Source organism: Neopelma chrysocephalum, unplaced genomic scaffold (genome assembly GCF_003984885.1).
Source record: "Neopelma chrysocephalum unplaced genomic scaffold, ASM398488v2 Primary Assembly neopelma1_360, whole genome shotgun sequence".
Taxonomy (NCBI): Eukaryota; Metazoa; Chordata; class Aves; order Passeriformes; family Pipridae; genus Neopelma; species Neopelma chrysocephalum.
In genome coordinates, this window is record NW_020898024.1 from 150,960 (window position 1) to 164,408 (window position 13,449).

Below are 13,449 nucleotides of genomic sequence, written 5' to 3' on the forward strand. Positions count from 1 at the left end.
TGAAAGCTGTGGGAAGAAGAGCAGCTCCGGGAGGTGTTTCTCCTTGCGGGTGGTGGGAGAGCTCCGGCATTGGGTGCTTCCTTCCCACACACGAATTTTTGGGGAGCAGCCCCATCCATCTGCTGGTGAGCGTGAGTGCCATGGGATGTCAGCCTGGCTTCCCAACAGGATCACGCCATGGAATAACCCTCCTGAGGAAACCTTGGAGCCCAGACCTGGGGAGGAGCTTCGCTCTGCCCAAACCGAGTCCTACTCGTGTCGTATCAGCTCAGCCTGAGTTGTAACTGCAGCAAACACACTGTGGCTGGAGCTTGGGAATGGGAACATGGTTTGGAAGCAGCAGGAGAAGAATTGGGCTAGTTAGCTGTTTCTGTGAAAACCACAATTCCTTTGAACCCGTGGGTCACCGGTTGTAGGCTGATTATTCCCCCCCTTCCCCGCCCCACGTAACGTGCGTGTGTGAGAGAGATAATTAAAAGCTTTTAGTTAAATAAATAACTAAGCTGCTCACGCGGCTTTATAGTAGAATTGCAGAGCCAAACCCTTAGAGGTGGAAGATGGCGCGTGCTGCTGCTGGTCCCGCAGCATCTCCCGCCTCTCCGTGCTGGAGCGGGCTTGGAGCGTGATTCCATATGGACTTTTCCTCCCCTGGGGCTTGTGTATCACTGAACGTAAGAGTGAGCTGGATGTAAGTGGGGACAGTCCCATCCCATTGTGTCCAGGGCCTCGGGCTGTATTTTATTCCCTGCTATTCAAACTCTGCTCCGAAGACGGGATTAATAATTCCCGCCCGGCTTCATCTGCGGTGCCTGTGTGCAAATGGATCAAAAGCGTGAGCTGGTCTTTGCAATTCTCTGGTGAGATGGGGCTGGATGCTCCAGGACAGCTTGAAGGGTGGGTTGGTTTTATCCCTTTGACACAGAGCACGATGGAACGTTTCATATTCCAGCCCCGGTTTCTGCCTCCGTGAGCTGCCCGCGGTGCCTCGAGCCAGGCACTCGGAAAATGAGAAACATGCAGCTGGTGACCATTCCTGGGGAGTTTTAGGAGTCATTTGTCATTGGGCAGGGGCTGGTTCATGGAAGGGTAAAGATCTTTCAGCTCCGGTTTAGCTGCCCTAGCCAGGAAATATTTCTCCTGCAGCCCTGCCTTGCTGCTGCCTTCCAGTTCCTGAAACAATGGATAAGGGAGTTCTACAACCAATTTGATAGAATATAAGAGGTGTAGAGGCAGCTCAGGGTGGCATTTTGCAGTCTGACAAAAAACCCCCCTTGAATCCCCGAACAAAAACTGGTCTGTCCTTTAAATTCTGTGTTCTGTGTGCACACAGTGTTCTAGTCCTGCTTGTAAAGGCACATATCCAGCCAGTGTCACCTTGACCTGCACATCAGACACGAGCTGGTGGGACCCTCCAGGGATGCAGCCCCTTGGAAAAGAGCAGTGATGAGCTGCCATCCTCCCTGGACCAGGGAGCTCTCCTGTTCTTCATGTAAATGAAAACTCAGCTGCTCATTTTGTCTGAAAAGTCTTGAAATCCAGCATTAGGCCAAAGTTTTCTGTCCCAAGTACCTGTTTGGCAACTGTTGGCTGGCAGTGATTGACAGGCAAGATGGAAATTGTGGGTTAAAATTGTGTGTGGGTTGTTGGTATGAAGTTAAAAAAAAAAAGTCACCTAACCAGCATCTCCCTTTCTCCTGTGTGTGTGTAAGTGTGCAGAGGTAATAAAAAGGCCATTTATCTTCTAAACATGCCCTGACACAGGCAGAGGATGTGTTCTCAAGCTGCTTGCAGGAGGAAGGGGGCACATTCCATGCAAGAAAACAGAGTTTTTAGGATTCAGTGGCCAGTATTAAAATTTGAGCAGTGAGAAACCAGGTGGGATGAATACCAGGCACTTCCCTGGTGTTCCTCCATCCCAGGGAACAGCAGCACTGCATCCACGTCCCTCCATCCCTCCTGGGATCGGTGCTGGTGGCTGATGCTGATATCGCTGCTCTTTTATCTCCCACTGCCAACTTGAAAGTGAGTGTGTGTGGTGAGCAGCTCCTGAGAGTCTTGGTGAATAAGCACATCCAATAGCAACGTGGTAAACTTGGTGTGGGATGCCTGGTCCAGCTCCTGGGATAACTTCCATCGAGGACAAGCTGGAAGCGTCTGGGGCGTGGGGAGGAGTCCGGCTGCAGAGAAAATGCCCATTTTCAGTGTTTGTACATAGCTCTAGTCACAAAGGTTTAAGGATCCCTACACTTTCTTGGAGAGGGGAAACAACTAGAAAGAGGAAGTATTTTGGGAGGGAAAAATGCAGGGTAAATATACGTTGCTTTTCTGTGGATTTTCATGTGCAGCCTGGCCCCTCCTGGGTGTTTAAACATGATGGAAAAGAGCTCTTGCAGACACATGGGTTTGCTGACTTAATCACACAGATGAGCTGGCTTCATTCTCTGGGGGGTTCTGAATAATAATTTAATATTGTAGGGGACAGGCACAGGATAGACCCTGGAGAAAGGGGTTTATCTGCAGTGGGAGCAACTCCATCAACAAGGGAAGGGTGTGCTGGCGACAGCAGGGAAATGGCCACGTGCTGAATTCCTCTGATACCTCTTCCAGCGTGTGTTGTTGGAGGAAATAGTTTCTTCAGACTTCTCCTGGAGCTTTTTGTTGTTGTTGTTGTAACTGCTGCTTCTGTTATTTCCATCCTGTCCACCTCTATGCCGCCTTCAAAAAACACTTCCTTTGTTTATGGGCGGCTGTATCAGTTTGTTTGCTCCCGCCTGTCTCTGCACTTCCCTCCTCTCCCCTGGGAAATGGTGGAATAAAGCTGGGGTTGCCTGATGAGGTCAGAGCAGCCATTGTGCCCATCCTCGTGCAGGATGCCCCTCTCTCCAGTGAGGTTTGAGGTCCTCACTGAGGTTTGAATATCCCCTTGATAACAAGAACTGAAGGGACTTGCTGTGCCTGAGTATGTTCATGTCAAAAAATGGCCTTTTTCCCTCGCTCTTGCACACTGGAGCAAGGTTTTTTTGTGTTTTATTTTGTTCTGAAGCGAGGTGCTTTGAGTAGCTGGTGTCTCCCATCCCCTCAGTTTTGGGACACCAGTGTGGAAATATTCCTCATCCTAGTTCAGGTGCTCTTGCTCCCACCTGCAAACACCCATCAGATGCCAGTGGGAAAACCAGCAGCGGCAGGGACAGCGTCAGTGGTTCGTGTTTTGCAGCCGCTGCTCTTGGCTTATTTAAAAATGATGATTGACTCTCTTTATGCACCCTGGTGATGACAAATGGTGATATTCCTTTTGCAGAGATGTGGTTTATTAAAAAAGGAGTTCCCCTTGCATGATGAATCGAGAGGGAGAGCTGGGGGGGAACTGGATCCGCCAGCGTTCCGTGCCCGCGCGCGTCTGGAGGCAGGAATGGGAGTAGATAATGGACATGAGGGATGAGTTGGGCAAAGAAAGGAGACTTGCAATTACAGAAAAAAATTGATATTTCACTGTGACGCTTTTCTTGCAGGTTTATTTCTTTTTATAATTGAGGTGGACTCTCCAGCATGAGCCTGATTGTTACACAGGTGGGGTTTGATCCACGCAGTGCTAATCCCAGCACAGGCCAGTGATCTAGGGATGCACATATGTTGCATTACAGGCAACATATGCAAATAGGGTGGAATTAAACTTTTTTTTTATACTTTTTTGAAGTATCTGAGCTGCATCTGTGCCAGTGATAAGGTTCCCTGCAAACACAAGTGAGGGAGCAGGTGCCAGCACCCCAAAGGTTGCAAGGTATGCACGGAGCTCATCAGTGTCTCGTTGAGGTACCAACCTGATTACAGGGTTGGCTCTGTTTGCTGGGGAGAGTGGTTGTACATTAACCATTTCTCATGATTTCTCAGCACACACAGTTGTAAATCACTCCTGTGGTAGGAGCAGATGCGAAAAGCCCTCAGTTCCTGTGCAGCTCCTGCCTGGGCCTTTGAAAATACAATTGTGAAGAAACAAAGAACTCTGCCCTTTTGATGTATTAACTGTAAAATAAACTGGAAAATTGTAGCTAGATTGTGCTTGTTTTGGAAACAGTGTAACCTTCTGAAGCTTCTGACTGTGGCAGAAAACCAAGGAGTGGTGAGTTATAGTGAAATTAAGCTTTGATTAATTGTAACTTTTGTAGCACTAGAAAAACGTCTTGGTTTAGGTGAAGAACACTTGTTTTTTCATTAAAAACACCTGTTCTAATAAATTTTCGAGCTGGTTGGGGGGAGAAGACATCAAATGGAGCTGCAGCCGTGCACCTCTTGAAGCAGGAGGTTTGTGAGTGGGTTGTTCCTGTGTTACCTCAAGGGTCTGCTCGTATTTTTCCCCCGATTCCCGTCAGCAGAAACGCTCCCTGAGAAAATATTTTGAGACATTTACAGAAAACAAGTGGAGAGGGAAAATCACAAGCCTCTCTGTTGGAAAACATCATCATCAGAGCTTTGCTAATGGAGCAACAGCATTTGGGATTTTGGCTGCACCCCACGACGCCGACCGTCAGCCAAACCCAGCAGTCGCTCAGTTCCACATCTCCAGAGGAAACACCAACTGAGGAACATGCAGTTTTTGTCTGTTTTTCCGAGTTAATCTCCTTGCCTTGCTTTCCCACCCCTGGATTGTGGTTTTGCCTAGTCACAAGGTGTTTCATGGGTGCAGCAGTTCAGGTGCTGCGAGTCAGAGATGTCTGGGGATGAGTCATTAGAGCTCAGGATGGGGCAAGTTTGTTGAAAACAACCTGGGAGAACCCCAGGCTTTGCACAAGCTTAAAATTAAGGATTGATTTCCAGACACAAAAAGATCCAGACCTCTTGGTATCGGCAGCAATGAGCTCTTTGATGGTGCTTTGGGAAATATGCTTGAAATTTGTTGCCGTGTTTTAAAGAAAAATATATCTTTGCTGCTCCAAGCAGTGAATTATAATTTTTTTTAAAATGCAAATTGGAAAAAAATGCAAATTGGAAAAAAATTCAGCTTGGAGCTGTGCAGATATTTGATTTTCAAGTTGATAATTTGTCACACAAGTAATGAGCCAGTGTGGTACCCGGCACAGTCCCTTATGGCTTTTGCAGTGATCATATGTGTGATCTGCACTTACTGTGGGGAAAAATGGATGTGACACTTACATTTTAGTAGGAGGACTGTGTTTTTGGGTTGAATCACTGTAAATGGGGATGTGTGTGTTTCATCTGAAATCCGAGATCCACCCATCTGGCATTAATGCAGCGTTTGGGATCAGCCACCTGCAGCAGGAGCCTGTGCAGCCATTCCTGATTTCCCAATGGCACCAGCGTGTTTGTGCTTGTGTAGCATCTTCCTGTTTCCAACCATGCTGGAAGTTGGGTTTGCTGCCTAAAATGAACTCCTGTAACGTAGCAGCTTGCTGGGTGACCACTAATTGAGTTAATTGCTGCCCTTAATATGAAATATATTGTGGGTTAGAGAGGCACGTTCTGCTGTCCCACAGGACTCGACTGATGCAGTTCCAGGCATGGGACAACTCCCTGTGTCCCCGTGCAGGCACGTTCCTTATAGGAGCAGTTCATGCCACTGCAGTGTTCCCTCTTGATGCTGCAGTGGGATCTCCAAGCCCTACTGGAGTTATTCACCTTTTTATTTTTCCTCTTGTATGTAGAAGTCTCTTCCCTGCCGTTGTCAAGACTGAGTTTTGCGTTGCTGTTGGTGAAACCCTTTGAAAGTGCACCACACCACGCAAATTAAAATGCACACTTTGAGCAAAAAAATCTAACATTTGATAAAAAATGAGTAGATAATCGTGGTGAAGTGCTATTTCCTTCTGGCACGTCGCTATTTCACACAGTGGCACTGCGTTGTGCAATAGAGATCTATTTGTAGAAAGGAAAAGAAGAGGCCAGAGCTTACGGGATCTTTCTCAAAGTCCTACAGAAGGATGTCTTTCACCAGGGGGATTATTAAATCTGAGCAATGTGAGTTGCAAAATATGACTTCTTGCACTGCTGCCTGCAGATGCCAGTGTGTCTGTGAAGGCTCTGCCAGCTGCAAAGGGTCGTTCCGTGCCGTTCCCGAAGGCTCACGCTGTGCTCCCAGATCCCTGGGCTCTGCCACAGGCAGTTGTTTTGGGTTTTAACCTTCCAGGTCCAATGTTAATGCCTGAAAAGCTCAAGTCATGGTATAAAGTGACCTGTGCTTGGAGGGTGATGGTTTTCAGGTGTTTTTCTGTATTTTGGGGAGTTTGGGGTCTCCATCCTCCTGTTTTTGGCTGGTTTTCCAAAGGCACTTAGAACTCAATTGCATTTATACAGCGCTGGCTGCTGTTACTGATGTGTGCCCCACATCCCCTGAGTTAACAACCCCAGTCCTGAACTGCTGCTGTGTTTTATTGAATCCCAAAGGAGAAAACAGATATTTAGTGCTGTGGATGCTGGGGGGGATCCCAGGGGCTGCTGAGATCTGGGCGGTGAGGCTGCAATGACCTTCTGGTGTTTCACCAAACCTCCTCTCCATGCTCGGGGCTGTTATTCCACCACTGAGACCAGGAATCTGTGTTTCTTCTCCCAGAGGAGAGGCTGGTCCTGGATGCCAGCAGGTTTGAAGCTCCGTGCAGCGCAGCCGGCAGCAGCCTCGTGCGCAGGGTGCTCTGTAATTAATGTCGGCTCTTGAGCGCCGAGTAATTGGGAGCAGTAATTGGATGGTAGCTTAAGAGCAGGAGCGTGGTTAAATAAACCAAACAGGCTTGCAGTTGTAGTGTCAGCAGGTAAAACTCCTGGGAAACAGCAAATCCACATGGCAGTGACAGGCGGCGCGAGCGAGGTCTGCGCTCAACGCAGGCGCTCCAGAGCAAAGGCAGCGACCCGGAGCGTGCGGAGCAGAGCAGGACAGGTCCTCTCCTCCTTCCCCGGGTGCTGAAGAGGGGGCACAACCCGGTAAGGCAGATATTTTTTAAGCATCTCCCATGCTTAGGAGCAAGAGAATGAAATGTTCTTGTTTTGGAGTTGTAGGTCACTTCAAAAGAATTTTTGCGGCTTGTTTAGTTGGGGAGCCGGAGCGAGCTCAGGCTGTGCAGCGGCATCCTGAACAGAGACCAGCTCGTTGCATTTGTTTCTGTCTTGTTTTTGCTTTTTGTTCTTAAACCACATTTCTTACCACTGCGAGGGCTGCAAAAACCAACCTGCTTTCTGCAGCTGGTGTAGCATTTTCTCTACTCTCATTTTCCACGTGCCCTGCTCACAGCTTGCACCGTCGAGGAGGTGCCTTGGAGCGAGCTGAGCCTGCTCAGACCTTGTGTGCACGTTCATTGTTTTCATCTTACAGAGGAACAGGTGACCATTTACCTTCAGCTTGTGTATGTAGAAGGAGAACCTGAAGGAAGTGCAGAGGAGGTGGTTTAAGGATGTGTTTATTGGAGGAGCAAAGAGCTGGTTTGGCAGGAGCCGCCTGGCCGGGGCGCCTGGGTGAGCTCACTGATGCTTTTTGCTCTCTCCACTCTTTCCCCCTGGCCTCGTTTGAAGGGTCTCCTCATGGCAGTTTTAACCTGAACAATGATATCACCAGAGCTTGCAGAAAAGAGGATTTGTGTGGCATTTTATTCCCTTGTGCTGCATGAATGTGAATTTCAGCAATATTGTTGTGTGGCTCCTGCTGTCAGCAGCACTGTGAAAAGAGCGGCTCACTTGTCTGGAATTGTGACTGTGGGACTCGCAGCCCTTCAGCAGCACAGTTTTAGCTGGGGCTCTCCATGTAGTCTTCAGTCCTGGGTGCTGGGCAAGACCAGTAGGTTTTGAGTCCAAAATACTGAGGGTAATATGGTTTATTCTTAATTTTCTGTTGTTTTTGGTACTTGATAAATACCCGAGACCCTGTGAGTCTGCAGAGCTTTCAGCTGGATGAGGCACTGTTGGGCTCAATGAGGCTTCAGCTGTGCATGAGGCAATTGCACAACTGGGATTTAAATATAAAAAAGGGAAAAATAAGCAAAGCTTCTCCAAAAAAACATGTGGTTGTTCTTCCCGCCGTTATATCGTCGGGGGGAGGGTGTGCACACACACAGGCACACACTTCCAATAGAGTAAGGATTATTTTGAGACCTAACTCACAAAATAAGTATCAATGGGATGCTAAATTGTGTACACAAGGCCAGTAGCTTATCCAGAAAGCACCACTATCCTCAGCTATGATTTATTTTAACATGGAGAGATTTAAGCCAGCTGGTGTTTTCTGCATATGCTTTATCCCTACTAAAGGAAATACTTGGTCTTTAATGGCTTTTCACTTGTATTCAAATATTGCAGTGTTTAAACAGTTGGGAGATGTTTGCTGTTGTCTTCTCAGCTGGTTGGTGGCCAGCAGTGTCCTGGCTGTGCCATGGCAGGTGTGTGCCGGCACTGGTGGGAGTGGAGAAAGCTGATTTACAACTTCCAAGTGCTGCCCCAGTTTCTCATGTCCACCTGTCTCCATGCCCAGGCTCCCTTTAGTGCCCTTGGGGATATTAAGCTTCTCCCAGTGTGGTGTTTAATGCAGGATGAAAGGGAGAAGATTGGAGGGAAAGGTGTGTGTGGGTGGGGATCCTGGGCAGCCCCTGGAAGTGGGGAGAGAAGGTAGGAGGGGATTGAGGGGTGGTGGAAGGCAGAGAGGTGTAGTGCAGCTGGACAGGAGGGTGGGAGACATCCTTTTACTGCATGTTGTCCATGGAGCTCCTGGGTGGAGCTGTTTGGATCAGCAGGATTAAGTGTGGCTGGAGGGGAAGGTGCCGCAGTGTTTTGTTCACAAACACGAGGACCATCCAGGAGCACCAGGGTGAGACTCAGCACTAGCACTGGCCTGGTGTGCTGGGTGGCAAAGGTGGGCGTTGAAGAAGTAAAAAATACCTCTTGAGAGCTGGTGAAACGTGGCATTGCTGCTGTTTGTTCAGTGAAATCACAACCCACAACGCCCTCCCACACCAACCCATCCAGCACAGAAAGGAGGGCGGCAACCGAAAATATGAACAAACAGCCCCTGGATGTGGGTGCAAAATGTGTTTCTGACCCCTCCCTGCAGTGCTGAGCGTGAACACAACTTCCTTTTCCTTTCTGTAGTCTGAAGAAAGCAATGTTTGTGCAAATTTCCTCCATGCAAATGATGGCAGCGACCCTGGGCTGATGCCCGAGCTGAGCTGTGGGCACCAACGTGGATCCTTACTTGGGTCTCCAGCGCTGAAAGAAACCTCACAACACCATCTTGCCTTCCATCCCGTTTTTTAAATCAGTGCTCACCCTTCCCCCCAAGATGATATTTAATATCCTGCTCACTATTTCCTACTGCTGATAGGCCAGGCTGGAGCTCAGCTGCCGTGTCCTGGTGAGCCATTAGTGCATCCGGGTGGGATCCGGGGCAGTAATTCAAAGCAGGAGTGAGCACAGGCTCCCTGTGGGATAACTCTGCCATGGCTCTGTGGGCAGGCAGGAGGTGTCAGCGTCATTAGTTTGGTTCTGCAGCAGAAGTGGGGGTGATAAAGTGCTCGCTGGGTGTTTGCTCTCCCAGAGGATCAAAGGGATTCCTGGCAGCTGAGCAGCTGAAATTAAGCACCCCGTTAACAGAGCTTTGGAATGGTGATGGACCAAAATCACCGTGTTAGGCACTGAAATATCACCCCTTGATCCCATGGGACAACAGTGAGAGGATTGCCTGAAATGGATGGTCGCTTTTTTGCTGTAAACTTCTGATAGCTGCGCTCCCACTCTGCTGCCTCAGACTGCCAGGGGTTTCTCCGTGCTGGAGTCGCCTGAACCCTGCCAAAGAAACAGGTGATTATTTAATGAAAATGGCATTCCCAAGCTGTGTGTCTTGTTAAAGCATCCGGAACGTCGTGTTGTGTCTTCTCCCCGCTGGTGACACAGCGCAGCCAGTGTGGGAATGACGGCAATTTTGATTCAAAGCCATCTCCAGTGAAAATGGTTGTTTGTAAATGTGTTGCATCAGATGTGTCAATGGATGTAATTAAGGAATGAAGGCTGCTGCACACCCCTAATTAAGGGGATTAAAAACTAAAGCTGCCTGATTTCACTGCTGGGTGGAAAAAACAAACAGACAGAAGTGGTGGAAATGGCTGGAGGGCGAGTTTTGAGTGGGGGATTCTGCTGCTGAAAAGAGCAGCTCCGGGAAGTGACAGGACTGACCTGTTCTGCCTTGTGTCTGTAGTTGACTGCTGAACACAGAACATATTTAATTGCTGCTCCACACTCCCTCCAGTTTGGTTCCTGTCGGGGATGGGAGGATTTTTATCCCCTGGGGTGCAGCCTCTGGGAGGTGACAGTCGTGTCACCCCATGGTGGTTTGGTGTCTCCCCACTCAGTACCATCACTGGCTCTTGGCTGTTTTGGGATGATGTTGTGGGATCTTGTGTAGAAGCAGAGGAGAGATGTGTATGAGGTGCTGAAAGCAGGGCAGAACCTTCAGGCATCCCTGAGGTGCTTTTGCATGCGTGAAACGGGCCAAATTGCACCAAATCTGGGACAGTGAACGTTGTGTAATGGAAATATTAGGAAGCTGTGCTCACTGAGGGCTTCTCCCTGGCTGTGCCAAGAGAATGAGTTTGTCCTGGGATGGGGACTGCTGAGGATGTCTCTCTAATCCTGACACTGATCTCCCATTGCTCATTTGACTCCGGGAGGGTGTCACTGCAGTTCAGGATCCCTGAAGGGCTGCTGGGGAACAGCCTCTGTGTGGGAGGCGTTGCAAAACCCGCTGTGATTTTCCAGGAACCATCTTCTCCTTTGCTCTCCAGCTTGTGAAGCCACCCCAAGGGGAAGGGTGACTTTGGGGTCACTCAGCATCACGAGCAGGAAAAGTGGGAAGAAAACCATCCCTCTGGAGGTGGTGTGAAGTGTCCAAGTGCGTGCCTGAGACACGCAGTGCCCTTTTGTGGTACATGGCCCTGCATTCACTGGGAAACGTCCTTCTGGGGCCCTGGTGGCACTGGAGTTTGTCCCAGTCAAACAGAGTCAGTACCTTGAGGCTTTACAAACGGCTTCTGACTCCTGTGTTTGGGAAAACAACTGAGTGACTGGTTTGGTGCCTGTGGACTATCTCTGTTGGGAACGTGGAACTGGGTTTAAATGGTGCTGGATGTTTGCCTGCTCTCCTTGGGCACAGGCAGAAGCACCATGGGATGATTTTCTGGGAATGATGCAGAGTTTGGAATTAACTCATCACCTGCACTATTTAAAAGGGAAAAAAAAAAGAGAGGAGCTTTCTGGAGGTGCTGTCTCCCTCCCTCCCTCCTGTACACGGTGCCCAGAGAAGATGCTTTGCTGTTCCCAGTCTGAGGCAAGGTCAGCAGCATCCCAGTTTGCATTTCCCATTGCTGCAGCCAGCTGGGAAAGGCCTGGTGGGCCTTGTGCTTCCACAGGCTCTGCTGGTTTTGCTGGGGACTTCAATTAGCTCTTAGTGAGCTCTAAAGCCAAGCTTCCTGGTCTTGTGAGTTTTCAAATGGTTGAAGGTTGGGTTCTTTCTGTGATACTGGGAATTTACAGCTCAAGGTTTGTGTTGGGAATGGATTTCTCCTTCTCTGTGTGTTGCATGTGATACTGAGCCCTGAAAGAAGAGGAGACTTCAGAAAAGGGTGGCCCTTCCTGAAACAAAGCCGTCCCTCAGCTCGGGAGCAGCACAGGCTGCTGAGTGCTGATACCCGCGGTGGTTTGTACCCACCCAGTGAAACTCAGCCTCACAAAACCCTCCCTGCTCGCTGACTCATTATTCCTGGGCTCTTTGGAGCTTTTGCTGCCCCAGCTGTGTCTCCAGAGGCTGCAGCTGTGCTGGATCTGGGTTGTTCCAGGCTGGTGGATGCTGAGGAGGTCTCTGGCTTCTCTGTCCCTGTGTTGATCTGGAGGTGTAAGCGTCCAGAAAACCAAGAATTGAGGGATTTTGTGGATAATCTGCAGCTGGCCAGTGCCTTCCTGCACTCCTAGGTAGGGGTCATTAAACTTTAAAGTGCAATGTTCAGGCTGATCATTACTGTAAAGGTAATTTTAGTCCCCTTGTCTCCACTGTTTGATGGTTGCAGTGAGCATGGAAGAGCAAACCACGTAAATCAGCTCAACCTGGCATCTGGTGCAACTCCTTAAAACTCATTAAAACAGCAACAAAACCACATTGCTGTGCCCCTGGGCAGACCCTGGCAGCACAGGGTTAGGCAGCATGTCCTGAGGGTTTCCCTCCCTGCAGGCTCTTGCTGGGGAGAATGAGTTCCCTTTGCATTGAATATTTTTGGAGTGTTGATGTTCGGAGGAGGAGGAGCAGTGGCTGATTTACAGGAGAAAAGGTCTGGAAATCAGCTTAGGGTAGTGTAGTGTTAACTTGTTTAAGCGTCCCTGACAGACTTGGAGAGCTGGGGGTGTTCACCTGGAGGAGAGAAGGCTCCAGGGAGACCTGAGAGCCCCTTCCAGTGCCTGAAGGGGCTCCAGGAGAGCTGGAGAGGGACTTGGGAAGAGGGATGGAGGGTCAGGACACAGGGAATGGCTTCCCACTGCCAGAGGGCAGGGTTAGATGGGATATTGGGAAGAAATTGTTCCCTGTGAGGGTGGGGAGGCCCTGGCCCAGGTTGCCCAGAGAAGCTGTGGCTGCCCCATCCCTGGAATTGTTCAAGGCCAGGTTGGAGCAACCTGGGCTGGTGGAAGGTGTCCCTGCCTATGGCAGGGACATGGAACTGGATAACCCAAACTATTCTATGATTCTATGATATTCAGTGGCAATTTTGAAGCAGTAAGCCCAGCTTAAAGCTGGGGCTGGGGCTGCTTTCAGCCAGCTTTCACCTGGGCTCAGTGGAGGATGAGCCTAACGTGGCTCTGGCCAGGCCAGTCTTTCTTGTAAGTGGTTCCCTTAGATGGTTTAAATACTGTGCATTTCTCAGCTCATCACATCCAAATAACTGTGTGATTATGGTTATTTTTAATGAATTTGGGGCGTTGTACTGGGGTGCGGTGGATGCGTTCGAGGCACTGGGGTGAATGCAAATCGCTCTGCAGCCATGCAGTAACAAATGAAGTGGTTAAACACGATGTCCCCGGCCCACAGGGGAGAAACAGTCCTTGTGTGTGAGCTGGAGCAGTCGGTGGTGAAGCCTGTTAAGAGCTTTTAGCATCAAACATCCCTCTGGCTCTCGGTGCAGCAGCGGAACGTCCTGGCAGGTGCCTCTGTGTGTGTGTGTGTGTGTGTGTATGCAGGGGTGGTGTTTATCTAGCAGGCAGCTCTTTATCAAAGGAGTGTGCAAGTCCCTCTTGGCTTCTAATTATAGCTTTGGTTTGGAAACAACCAAAGGGAGAACAACAAAAGCAAAAAAAAAAAAATGCTTTACCCCTGCACTTGGAAAACTGTAAGGGAAGAAAATGAGCCCTGTTATGTTAAACCTTGAGTGTAAATGAGGCACAGTGTAAGTAAACACATCTGTGTTCAGGCAGGGGAAAAAAAAA

At 49.3% G+C, this 13,449-nt stretch overlaps 1 protein-coding gene across 15 annotated transcripts in view; it reads left to right on the forward strand.

Moving 5' to 3' along the window:
- The window catches only part of EPB41 (erythrocyte membrane protein band 4.1), an 86,012-nt gene that overhangs the window by 14,686 nt on the left and 57,877 nt on the right, over positions 1-13,449 (forward strand). The window contains exon 1 of one of the 15 annotated variants that reach the window (XM_027705859.1): positions 4,103-4,117. The exons of the other annotated variants lie outside the window; for them this stretch is intronic. The gene's annotated coding sequence lies outside the window, so the exon portion shown is untranslated. Of the gene's footprint in view, positions 1-4,102; positions 4,118-13,449 lie in introns of those variants that run through there. 15 annotated transcript variants of the gene reach the window in all.